Genomic DNA, 12,544 nt, shown 5'->3' with positions numbered 1-12,544 from the left:
CACCTTCCTGTACTTCTGTGCAGTTTCAAAGTTTTTCACTTCAAAATTTTCTAATATTCCTTTCTCCAAATTGCTTTTATCCTATTATCTTCCCATTTCATTGGGCCCTTTTTTTTTTTTTTTTTTAAGTAATGCTTTTAAGATTAACTAGGCTTCGAATGACGCAATCTTTCCTCCGTCATGAAGGCATCTTAACCACCTTCAATTTAACCTTTTAAAGCCTTCCAATTATCATCTATACTGTACTTTTAAATGTACTTTTTAACCACCTACAGCTTCACTCTTTTAAACGAGGCTTAGATTCTGTTTAAATCGCTTAATGTTAGTTTACATGGCTGCCCTTCAACTAAAGGCTTTTTTTTTACTCCATTAAGAAGCTTTGTCTCAATCTGCCATATACAAATATACCTTTTTCTTCTTTCTTCCTTTCTCAAGCTTTTAAAGTAAGTCTAGTTTCCGCAAAATCTTTTTAAATGGCATTTTACAACTTTTTACTTTACCACACAGAGATTATCTCATCTAAAAACATTTCTTTTTCTTCAGCTTTCATATTAAAACATATTTCCACATCTTGAATCTTTTTATATCTTTTTTAGCTGTTAACCCTTTTTATAAATTCACATTCTGAAACAACCCTTATAAAATTTTTGAATTTAGACAAATTACTCCACATTAATAAGATGAAATACTTTCATGTTTTTTTATGCTACTATAATACTATAATTGAAACCCAATTGAAACTTCTTATACTCTTTGTATATAAATTACGCATGATAGAATCTTAACTCTTAGTAACCTTGTTTTAGCAAAGACACAGACACAAAGCAATATTAAACTTTTTTTCATTGACCAATTTATGGAAACACACATAATGTTTAAATATATTACCTTACGTAACTTAATAAGTAAGAGTACTTGATTTTATATTTAGTGGTTGATATTTTAACAATTTAGCTATGTAAATTAATCAGATGTCTGTAAAAACCAAGATCTTAGACAAATGTAGTAAACAGAACTAGCCATCTCTTTCTTGTTGAAGAAAAATTCTTCTACAGGATACCATGATGGTCCCATTGATATACTTAATAACTCGTCTTTAAAAAGCCATGGGCTACATTTTTGTATTGTATCAACATATGTCCTAACTGTTCTTGGTCTTACTGGGGTGCCTCCTTCCTCTAAAAATTTCTCTTCCTCGGAGGCAAACAACTTCAAACCTTGAGTCAACCATTTTCCCCAGTTTGCCTGAGAAAGTTCTAGGAACAGGCAACTTGAAATAAAAACAAAATAAATCAAAACAAGAACACATTGTTTTTTGAAATGCTCACCCATTCTTTCTCTCTTCCTCAAGGGCGAGAAATTTCACTTATCTCCAAGCTTGAGACGTTCCCTGCACGGGCCGCCAAATGCTGCAATCTGGCTGGGCACAAAATAACCGAGCCACCACACGGCCTTGTAGATTCAAACAGCAACTCTTTATTCCCGACTCTCACATGCACATTCTGGGAAAATACACTCCCTTCACCGGGCTCTGCGTACCAATTCTCTCAGAACCCCACAAGAACTCAATGGGAACTCAAGGAGCAGGTGCCTGAGGCAGCAGGATACGCCCTATTCCCAGCAGCATCCACCCTAAACCTGGAGCCACCCTAATCCAGCAGGATCCACCCTAAACCTGGAGCCACCCTAATCCCTGAGCAGGGTCACCTTAACCAAAAATGCCATGTCATTCCTACTTGGCTATGGCTCTCAGCAGGTGGACACAACATCTTTATTTTATTTTTATGTGGTGCTGAGGATCAAACCTAGCACACCGCGCATGCCAGGCGAGCCCGCTATGGCTGGGGCCACACCCCCAGCCCATTATGTAATTTTCCACTGATGACAAGGACCAAAACATACATCACCAATAGTCCAAAAGTTTACCACTCATTCAAATTCTTTTCATTCATCTGGGCAGATGTTCTAAATCTTTTTCAGTGAGAATGAATTTTTTTCTTTTATACCAGTGTTGTTTTTTTTTCCTTTGGAAATCCTCAGTATTTCATTAAAGTACTTTTTCTGTGAAAAACTTCTGTATTTCATTAAAGCATTAAAGTGCCTGCTCCTCCTTTTCTGCTTCTAGGGAAGATTCCAACATGCTGGGGAACACTGCCTGTTTTCAAACTACTTGCATCTCTTCATCCATTAGAATAAATGACTTCTACTGCCTCTGGGGCAATTAGTCTCATTTATTCCCTCTATTTCATCAGTTCACAAGTTTTACACCCCACTAGCATTTCCTTCCTGTCCCCAAAATACCCTCAGACCTTCCTTATGCTTTGCATCAGTTATTTTTAACCACATCCATCTTTCTTCTGTTTATTGCCCACTCACTTCTATCAAATTATAGTTAGTGTCTGTTTATTTCCTTAATACACATTTCTCTTTGTATTGATTAGATTTGAGTTAGGCAACCAAATTCATTCACTTATTGGAAAAAGTTAAATTTATTTAAACAATTTTACCTTGAGGTATACATAAAAGATAAACAGGAATCTAATGTAGCCTGGAGGTAGGAGAAGTGGGAAACTCCTATCATCGCTAGGGCTGAGGAAACCAAGGGAAGATGTCAGAATTATTAAACCTCAGAAAGATGAAAACTTACTTAGATTTCTTCAAAGACTAAAGGAAGACCTCCAAGGAGGGAGTGGCTGGTAAGCTGGTGCTGGTATAGCTGAACTTGGTGGAGCAGCCCCCGGGAGGCAGCACTGCATGGACTGTTTCTGAGAGGTGTTTTGTCACAAAGCTGATGTGGCACATTTTGCAGAAGCTGGTAACTGAATTCAGCTGCTGATGTACAAAGAAGAACCTGTTGTTAAGTGGGAATAGGCTCTATTGTAGTGATGTTCCTGAGACTCACAGCTGAGGAAATGCCCCCAGCAAGCAGACAAGAAGTAGCTAGCTCCTATTATCTTTGTCAGCCATTCAGCCTCCTTCCAGAACCTTTTGTGGCAAATGCCAATATCCCAGTGTGCTGTGTTCAGACTCTCAGCTGCATCATCACAAGCCAACCAAGAAATCTGAGTGGGATGCTAATTTAATCTTAGTGCCATTTGGTGTTGGTGTTTTTATTTCTACAACATAACCTTTTAAATTATGATGACAGTAATTTGAAAGATAATTTACAAGCTTATAATGTATATAATCAATGACATTTTATTATATTTTTTTTCTTATATGTCTAATGATCTTGAAAGAGACTATAATTGTCCTCTCTGATTGACACTTGGCTTTCCTAATATGTGTCTAGGTACTTGATTTCTATGTTCTTAATTGATTTGCCATTATCCCTTAATACTTTAATGTATAATATATACTTATTCTTTCAAAAATGTCAATATTAGGATTGGGATCCTCGATCAATGGCAGAGCGCTAGCCTAGCATGTGTGAGGCACTGGGTTCCATTCTCAGTACCACATATGAATAAATAAAATAAAGGTCCATTGACAACTAAAAAAAATTAAGAAAAATAAACCCCAAAATATCAATATTAAAAGATACTGATTCAGACTCTATTATGAGCCAATCATTCTACTATTTAACACATAGAATGTGATCACTATTAATATAGTTCTGTCTCTATGGATTTCATTTGAGAAAAAAAATCTATAAATAATTATTCAGTAACAATTTACAATAAAGACTAAAAAGTAAAGCCTTTTACAAAATAAGAGATGGCACACACACATAAACATACAAATACACAATCTATAAATACATATTTGTTTGGAGATATATATATAGAGAGAGAGATAGATAGATCTATATAGCAGAAAATCTATATAGATCTATCTATCTATCCATCTCTATATATAGTTTATATATATCTGCATGTATGTGTATGTATGTCTCTTTGTATACATGAGCATGATGTATCATGTAGTAAAATTAACTGACTTGTATTTGAGAATCAGGCAGGATGTTTCTCTGAGACAATTTTATATTTAATTAAAGGAATGGTTAACTGTAAAATAGTTTATGGAATAGAGAAGAAATTCCAGGAAAAGAATAAAACAATGAATAGGGTATCAAAAGGGAGAAACATGCCTTGTGTAATCAGTCATTATATATTTGTACATAGTTTTAATCATCATGCACTTAACAACTGTGCTTTTATTCAATCACATCTTATAACATGTTATTCTTTTGGGGGTAGGTAGATTATTTAATGTCTCTACCCAGTATTTTAAAAAAATTATATTGCACTGTTAGTTGCCTAGGTCCACTCTGATTCTTTAGCAGCTTAGTTCTAGGGATTTTTTTTTCGTTGTTTTGTTGTGGCCATTTAATTTTGTACCTTTCTTTGATGTTCTTCTTTCCTTACGTTGTTAAATGATTATTAATTTTCTGTTCTGACATTATAAAAGGGCAGAATAATGCTTGTGTCTAGTGAGCTAACTGAAGCTATGAAAATCATTCAGGTATTCTGCATGTTTATCTCTGATCATACTTTAATCCAGCATTTTCAGGTTTAATTTTCTCTAACAGAAATAATTTCATAAGTGAATTTCTACATAAGGAATGTGACAAAAAAATACATTTCTCAAAGTATGAGAAAGAATTTAACCTTGCCAAAAGAGAGGTTGGCCTCTGCCCTTGGTTCCTGGGAAGCATTCTCCAAGCCCTTGGAATGTCCTGCCTGATAAGAAGGGTCTTTGTTTGCAGAGACTTCTTGGGCCATGCCAGATGATTCAGCAGTGTAATTGATGGTGAGAGGTTTTGAGAGACTGGTATCAGCTCAATCCTTTCAGAGGAGCCAGGGACTGAGGTCACTTATGGTGGGGGTTGACTACATATGCTTGACAGAGCCCAGTGAAGACTCTGGACACCCAGGTTTCGAGAGCTTCCCTGGTTCACAATGCTCTGCTCATGGTGTTGCAAACTGCTGTGAGGAGAGGTTAGTATTGTTCATTGACTCTACAGAAACAAGAAAAAACAGATGTTCTACATTTAGAATTTGCCCCATGCATCTCTTGACTGAGGTTGATCTTTATATCTTCGCTATTAATAAACTGGAACCATGAATATAATAGCTTTTTATACAGAATTCAATGTGTCTATATGTCCTTCTAGAAAACTACCAGCACTGAGCTGAAGTTAGCCACTGTAAACCTTCTGTGGTAACAGAAGTGAAGGCAGTATTGGCAAGTACTTCTTAGCCCACCCTCAGATTATGAAAAAAAAAACACTAAAAATACTTTTAAACACAGAAAAAAAAAACACTTACTCTAATGTTATTATATTTTAGAGTGGCAATATTTTAGCCTCCATAATGATAAAGGAATTAGAAAAAAAACAGGGTTATTTGTATCTTACTGATATGAAGTCAAATATTATTTTTGTTTATGAATTACTAGAACATAATTCTAAAATAACCAATGTCATTATTATTATATACTCCAAAATTTCTCCAAGAAGTTTAGAATTCTAATATTGCTAATAAAATATATGAAATAATAAATGACAAAGGAAAATATCATTCATAGCACAGAAAGTCAAACTGTGTGAATGTTTACTGTAACCCATAAGGCCTTCACCATATTTCTTAAGCTCTGTTTCTTTCTTCTATTATAGTTTTGGGAGCTGAGTGAGTGGGCAACAATATTAGGCATGAGAAAACTATTTTCTCCTGGGACCTTTTTAATTCAACATCTTTGCCTCTAAGAATTTGTCTTCTTAAAACACATCAAATTATGCAGAAAGCCATTAAGTAGAAATGGCCAATGATTATAAGGAGAGAAGTAGGAGTTTTATACATAATATATGATATAACTTAAAAGCATCTCAATATGGATAGTTTGTTATTCATGTAGAAATTTCCACTTTATATTAAGAATGTTTTTATTCTGAGTAAGAAATCATTTTTATATTTTTCAAGTCCTTTTACAAAAATTTACCCAGATTTTATATATATATATAATCACTTATACAATATGCTCTTCTCTTGATGTTTTGGCCATTTCTCCTTAGCAGTATTTTGAGTATGTTTTCTTGAACAAAGCAGATCACAACTCCATCCCAACAGATTTCATAGTGATCCTCTTTGAGATTTGAGAAACCAAAGACTCTTCCCCATCAGTATTGTGTATCAAAATAAAGAAAAAATTATAATCCAATTTATGGTGACTATTGAATTTTAGCCCTGGAATGGGAACTTGTTTTAAAAAAGTTATTAGCAAATCCATATATGAAGATGAATTACAATGTCCTGTAGATGGGCCCAATATTGTCCTTATCAAAGCTTTGGACCAATATGAGAAAGGGTATTTCTAACCACTGATGTTCCTGTTACTCTATCATATTATAATGACCAAGCACTTGCAAACAGATTACAACAAACAAGTCTTCACATGTGTTCATCCACAAGGGTGATACTCTGTTTCTGAATATTGATTCTAATAGCCTGTCCAAGATTCCAGTCCACTCCTCTATTGCTTTCTCTAGTTTATTTCTTGAAATTGATGTTCATTCTCAAATAATAACTAGTAATTATCAGTAGAAAAACAAACAAAATGGCAAATGACAACATTCTTGAATACATAATTCTTCTTTATAGTCTACTTTCCTAATGGTTTACCATTATTGGGTTTGAGGTCCTAGATATTGAACATTTTCATAAATTTTAACTAAAAAACATTAGGAACTCTGTTGTCTGTTCCTTAAATATTCCTCCCCTCATCACTTAAAATCTAGAAGGTTTCCCTAGACTTTTTCCAGCTCTATTATGTATGCTGTCTCTACACTGAACTTAGGATAGCATTAACTACCTGCCTCTATATTTAGATTAACTATCATAAATAGCTGATACACGCTGAATTACGGCTGCACTTCATTACATTTGCAAGTTGGTCTACAAATTGTATTAATAAAATTAATGTAATACTCTTTTAAGTATGCATAAATTTTCTGGATGTATCATATCATAATAATTTTATAGGCCTTTTCTTAACTGATTTCATTCTCAGCAGGGCTGATCAGTGTGAAATCTCAATTCTCCTAGGAATAACTGAAAATTCAATTTATGGTATGAAATTTAGCTACATCCAAACCAACATAGGTTATAATATTTATACAGAACATAGGAAAAAATCAATCAGAGAAGATGCAATGCTTTCATAGTAAGATATGAATCTCTGTACTTGAAAGTCAGATGATGAATTAGTTTGATTAAGGTAACAGAAAGCTTAGGTAGGATGATACCAGTGAAAAAGATAGATAAGCTGCTATATTTCTTCATGGGCAAATGTGTCACATGAACATTGATACTTAATAAAGCACAAATAAAATGCTCTCAATCAGGTAGCATTTATCCCCTGCTTGTGATGAAATTATCCCTGATTAAGTTTGAAAATTAAATAAAAATCTGAAAATGTGAAAGGGGATTACATAGTAAATGGGATTTTCTTGCCATGAAGACAATAAATAATTCTAAAATTTATTGCTTTATTCTAGCAATAATGGCTATAATATTATCTTTCCCAGTCTTAAGCAAAATCAGCTAGGGAGAGATAAAATGTTTGAGAACTGAGATATGCAACCACAGGCTGTTCTCCATCTTTAAATTCTCCTTATGACTTTCATGTTGGAGTTAAATGCAAATATAGATTTATTCTCCCACTGGGCCTCAGATTTGGCTTATTGCTTTCCTGTGCTGGAATGACCACAACCAGGCAGGAAGGATCCCTGCCTTCTTATTAACTCACAATTCCTGAGACAGTGAAAAGATACATCCTGTAAGAATCAGCCAATGTGCCATACACAGTGGCAAGAAATTGCGGGGACCAGAGCTCTATATACACAGTGAATAGAAAGCACAGGTAAGATATAGAGTCCATTTCAGGTAAAGATAATGAACATGTAGCTTCTCAAGATTCCTCTTTCTTAAATCCCATTGTTCAAACTTTCACAGGTCAGTAGAGACCCTTCAAGTAACTAGATAATGGAACAATCCCAAAAGAGCTCAAAATTATCTTTGACAACTGAGGCATAAAAGAGCAAATTGGATGTACAAATAATATTTAAGGAGTATTAATGATAAGGAGTATCAATAAAGTATTAATAAAGTATTATTATATGCAACTATAAAACTGAAAAAATATATATAGTTTAACACACCAAAATTAAGTGTCAACATGCTAAAGTATTAAGACATGAGATGAAGTGTGATGACATAAAATACGCATTTTAGAATTATAAAACACAAAAAAATCTGATTGTGACATAGTTGGTTAGAAAATAACTAAACATAATAAGTGGGGGTTTTCAATACAATATTCTGGTTATCAACATAATATTCAGTTTTAGGCTGAAGCATTTTCCAGAGAGGATATGGTAAAAACTAAATTAAATGTGTTTACTTAATGCCTAAAAAATAACATGCAATTTTATCATACATGGTAAACATGATGAGATGGAGAGACCAAAATCTGAACCTGAGACTACATGTTGTAGTAATTAAAAGCAGAGAAAGAAATAATTCTGTTAGTTTGGTTCTATATTTGTATTGACCACATAATTGGTAACATCAAACTTATCTAAACAATATGCTATAAATTTCAATTATAGGTCTTGAAATAAATGATTCATACACCAAAATAAAAATAACAAATATCAAGTCACATAATAAAGAAAAAGGAGGAAAAAAATTAAAAGAGGAACTCTAAACAGAATAAATTACTATGGATAAATTACATGCACATTTAACTCTTCGAAAATATATCAGAACTAATTTCACTTCCAGACACTTATTTATTAACCTACTACAGGTGAGTCCTTGCAAACTAAGAGAGAAACAAAGACTACTGATTGGAGGGAATGCAGATAAAAATGACCAATGTTTAAGAAAACAATGAAAGAATTCATAGTGAAAGCAGAAAAGCAAGAGTTGAAAAAGTTATGATATTGAAAAGTGAATGTTCTTGTTCATAAGATATCAACAGCTACATTCTCTCCAATAATGTCTCACCTAGTGGATGTATATGTGTACGTAGCTAACTCTCTTTTTAAAACTTTCTTTAGTTGTCGATGGACCTTTATTTTATTTATTTACATGTTGTGCTGAGAATTGAACCCAGTGCCTCATACATGCTGGGCAAGCACTCGGCCACTGAGCCAAAACCCCAGCCCCATAGCTACTCTTAAGAGATTTAGCTCCTATCTCTATCTATACTAACTTTTTTGAAATTTGCATTAAAAATGATAAATAAACACACATAGTATTTGGTCACGGTTTATAATAATTTCCAATATGAGGAATTCAGACTCCACAGGGGGAAAAAATGGGTGATTTTTAAAACCAGGACAAGAATTAAACCATAGATCCTGGAGCATGTTACAATGTCGGAAAGTAAGTTTAGTGCTCACAAACCAAAATTATAGGGATATGTAAAAATGATACAGAAGCCAATCTGAAATAATTCCCAAATCTGAAACAATATGAGAAGTAAACTACCATAATATTGAATTATAATCCAATATGTGAAATAAATATTGATAAATCATATTGATAACATGTACCTTTATGTGATGTCAGAACAATGGCGATCTTTGTAGACTGCTTCATCAAAACCCATACCCACAGTCCAACCATGAGAAAAATATGAGACAATCCTTAGTGAGATACAAAATAACTGACTGGCACTTCTGAAAACTCCAAGGTTATCAAGAACAAGGGAAAATTTTATCACAACAAAGGGAAGTCTGTGGAAACATGATTATTAAATGTCATAAGGTGACCTACATGGGATTCTAAAGACATTAGTGAACAAATTGAGGAAATTGGAACGAAGTATTGAGTTTAATTAATGACAGTACATCATAATCAATTAATCATAACAAATGGATCATAGTAATGTTAACATTAGGGGAAACTTGGCCTAGCAAACATAGTAAAATACCTGCAATGGTTTTGCAAATCTAAAAGTATTCCTAAAAATTTATTATGCCAGGTGTGATAGCATGCTTGTATAATCTCAGTGATTTGGGAGGCTAAGCAGGAGGATTGCCTGTTTAAGGCCAACCTTGGCAACTGAGCAAGGCCCTAAGCAAATTAGTAAGAACCTGTTAAAAAATAAAAATAAACAGAATGGGAATGTGGTTTGGTGGTAAAGCACCACTGAGTTCAATCCCTAGTACCAAAAGCAAATAAATAAATAAAAGTTCATCAGATATTTAATTATACATAAAATACAAGGTGAAATAGTTAAAATAATGAAATACATTCATTTTTAAATTCTAATAGACAACTTTGTCTATTAGACAAAGGCCATTTTATTTCAAATGTCTACAGTTGCTTATAATCATGGAGTGCACAGTATGCATATTAGTCACTTTGCAGAAAGCAATATTGAAAGATTAGAATAACAACTGCACTACATTTTAATTCACAAGAGGTCAAAGTGCGACTTTCTTTCTTATTCCTGAATCTGGGTTCATCTGACAGCACTCACCTCAAAATATGGCTCAAGTTCAACCCCAATTACATCAGATTGTGAACCTGCGGAGCACCACTGGTGAGGTCTGTGCCATATCCCCCTAGGCCCCCAGGATCAGCCTCCTGGATCCGAATCCAGAAAAGGTTGATGAAGACATTGCCAAGAAATTGGTGAGTGGGAGGGTCTGAGGGTTACAATAGAAATGACCATTCAAAAGATGGGTCCAGATTGAGGGGTACCTTCTGCCTCTGCCTGACCACCAAGCCCTCGAGGAACCACCAAGAGATCAAAAGAAACAGAAAAACCATAAAACCGGGAAAATATCACTTTTCACAAGATTGTTGACATTGCCTGATAGGTGTGGCACCACTCTTTAGCTAGAGAACTTTCTGGAATCATTAAAGAGATCCTGGGGACTACCCAGGCTGTGTATTGCAATGCTGTCAGCATCCTTGGGACATAGAGGATATCAACAGTGGTGCAGTGGTGTGCCTAGCTAGTTAAGAAGTACAATATATATATATATATATATATATATATATATATATATATATATATATTTCCATAAAGGTTCATCTGACAGAAAAAAAAGTGAAAACTGTACTAAACATAAACATTTGGCTTATAAGCATTAGTGGATCAACTCAGGATATTTCCTCAAAATGTTGATCAAGTCACAGCAAGAAGAGGGATGGAGCCAACCTTAGAAATTGCTTCAATCAGTGATTCAGATAACATCTGCACCAAATTTTTCTTCTCTGTTGTTTCCAAGATACAAATCTTATTATGTTACTCATTTTCTGTTACTTCTTATACACAACTACAGAGTTTCAGCAAAAGAATAAAATGGACTTTTTCCTGCCAGGCTCAATGGAAAGATGATCTTAGACAAGAACTCTGGTTGGCAGGTCTTGTATCATACATCTTACTGTCTACACAGCTGTCCATCAGTTCAGATGAAATATAGCCATGGGGGAGGGGAAGCAGCTTCCATTCAGACAAGAGGGTTACAGAGGAGGGACAAGGAAATGAGGGGGGGCAGTTTTCCAATAAAAGCAGGTGATATCCCAGACAAGTGGCGATAGTCGAGGGAAAAATTTTGAACCAGACAACCAAAGTAAGTAACATTTATATTATAAAGTTTGCATAATTTATTGTATGAATCCTTTTTTCCTTAGATGCTAGGAATTTCAGAGTAACATTTGAAACTTATACTTGGGGGCTGTAGCTTTTGAATTTGTACTTTCTATTTTAGATATCTTACTTGGTTTATGATTGCTTATTAGCCAGTTATTCTTGGTATTTACACTTTTGGATTTGTGTCTCAGATTTTCTTTTGTCTTAATCAGATTTTGCATGTGTTTATCTATTTTTTTCTTTTAAAATAAGAAATATCAACATTTTTTGGAACAGGAAGTCCATCGGTTTAGATTCTCCTAGAAACAAGTGCCATGACCACATAAAAGGTGCAGAGGATTCACTGAGGGGAATGCTTCTGAAGGAGAGAATGGAGAAAGAGGAGTTGGCAGAAAGACAACAGGAACGTCAAGGAGAACCTTTATGGCAGCACAAATGATCCACAGTAATGGGACAGCAGTACCAGTGGGGAACATGCCCAGTCTTTGGCTAGGAATAACATGTGCAAGTGGTGCCTCAGCAGAAATGGGGCACTTGATCTCCAGGGGTTTAGCTGAAGCTGACAGTCCAGTAGCCCAAACCTCCATGGAATGTGAATGACACAGTTCTATGGCTGCCACCAGGGAAGACAAAAATTAAAAACAAATAACTGAGCATGCTTACCACCCTAGCTTATTGGGAGAGTGAGTCAGAGGGATCCAACGTTCAAGGCCAGACTGAGCAATTTAGTAAGACCTTGTATCAAAATTTAAATTTCTTAAAAAAGACTGTGGATGTAGGTAGGTGGTAGAATATCCCTAGTTTCAGTCCCTAGTGCTGAAACAAGAAATGACAAACACAAGATATAGACTCCTCCAAATTCAACAATAATATCATTCAAATAAGTCAAAGGGCAAAGATAAATGTCAATGGGTCATCAAATCATAGGATA

The 12,544-nt window shown here is 34.6% G+C and overlaps 1 pseudogene; it reads left to right on the top strand.

The window, feature by feature from the left end:
- Window positions 1–10,499: 10,499 nt before the first annotated feature.
- On the top strand, window positions 10,500–10,980 carry LOC107140762 (annotated as a pseudogene).
- Window positions 10,981–12,544: the final 1,564 nt, after the last annotated feature.

The sequence above is a fragment of the Marmota marmota genome, unplaced genomic scaffold (assembly GCF_001458135.2).
Source record: "Marmota marmota marmota unplaced genomic scaffold, marMar, whole genome shotgun sequence".
Lineage (NCBI taxonomy): Eukaryota > Metazoa > Chordata > Mammalia > Rodentia > Sciuridae > Marmota > Marmota marmota.
Note: the sequence above shows the minus strand (reverse complement) of the source record. Positions and strands in the feature narration are given on the sequence as shown.